Source organism: Ailuropoda melanoleuca, chromosome 2, assembly GCF_002007445.2.
Source record: "Ailuropoda melanoleuca isolate Jingjing chromosome 2, ASM200744v2, whole genome shotgun sequence".
Taxonomy (NCBI): Eukaryota; Metazoa; Chordata; class Mammalia; order Carnivora; family Ursidae; genus Ailuropoda; species Ailuropoda melanoleuca.
Window position 1 is genome coordinate 79,873,842 of NC_048219.1, and position 1,453 is coordinate 79,875,294.

The 1,453-nt window shown below is 42.5% G+C and overlaps 1 pseudogene; it reads right to left on the reverse strand.

Annotated features, from left to right (window-relative positions):
- Nucleotides 1–691: 691 nt before the first annotated feature.
- Nucleotides 692–1,118, reverse strand: LOC109489473 (annotated as a pseudogene).
- Nucleotides 1,119–1,453: the final 335 nt, after the last annotated feature.

Sequence of the window (1,453 nt, forward strand, 5' to 3'; positions counted from 1 at the left end):
AGCGAACATCTAAAAAGCACATTTTTTCGTTCTTTCCTGAGTAAGAATGATCTATTTGTCAACCAAACATTGTTGTTGGGTCAGGCAGAATATTGTAATGGTGACCGAGGGCACTTTGTTCTCTTTCTTTCTTTCTTTCTTTTTTTTTTTTTACCTTATTTTTATTTTTTAAAGATTTTTATCTGGGTGGGGAGGGGCAGAGGGAGAAAATCTCAAGTAGACTCCCCGTTAGGCGTGAGGCCCATTGTCTCAGCATCCCTGTTTTCTTGCTTTCACAGTGAACGGTTCTGGTATTTCCCTCTTACATAGAGTAAGTTCTCTCCAGCAGGGATTTTGAGATTTGGGATTTTTCCATTTGCTCAGGGAGGAGAAAGCCCCTGAGTGAGTTTGTTGTCAGAGTGCCTGGATTCAAATTCTGGCTTCATAAAAGTCACGGCTGAGTGAGCTTGGGCTCCTTTTCTTGCCCTTTGTTCCGCAGTGTCTGTCTATCAAAATGAAGGTAATTAGTGCCTACTTCATAGCGTTGTCAAGATTAAAAGAGCTATGCATGTAAGGACTGAGAATAGTGTTGATATATGTCATGAACACTCTTTATGCTTTAGCTGTTATATTATTTTTTTAAGTTCTTAGTTTATTAAAACTTTCATGAAAAATCTGCACAATCGCCGCAGATAAAGTCACTGCAGAATCTTTATTCCTTCTGTGGTCCAATCTCCAGCTCACTTTTTTTTTTGCTAGCACCAACATTGGCTTTTGCAATGCCCCTGACTTTCTTCATTCCATTCTTACGTTCCTTTTGCTGTTTTCTTGACCTCCTTTTCTTCTCATGTAGGCCACGTCTTGCAAGTCTGTGTTTGGGTTCATTTTTCTTTGCATAATCCGAGGAATCCTAAATCATGCCAAAGCCAGCTGCCTTGCCACCCCCAAAATGGGTTCTGAATCCAAGTACAAAGATGACATCTGGTGCAGTCTTGTCCATTTTTGGCTACTTTTTCCTGAAGTTCTGTCTTAGGTACCCTTGCCTTTCCGGGGTGAAGAACACCAGTGACTATCTGTTTCTGCTGAAGTAGTTGGTTGGTCATGAACTTCCTGGTCCAGATAGTCACTGTGTGGTTCATGATGGCCGCCGAGTTTCAAGCAGCCAGGGAGGAAGAGAGCTTAGCTGTTATTCAAACACACCCTCCCACCTCACACAGAGGTTCAGGTCCGTATCCTTCACTTGCAGTAGGGAGGAGAAAGTTGAATCACTACTTGAAAGGCTAAAGCTTTCCTCCCATGGTGTGAACAGAGCAATGGTACTTCCTCTGTTGAGGCTGGACCAGGGAATAAAGATTCCTCTGACACAGAAAGGGGAAGGTGTTAGATATTATGTAGCGTTTTGCTCTGATTTACGAAGACAAGGGACCTAGGGTCACAGATGCTAAATTCTATCCAGTGAGAGCTGGCTTGAAAT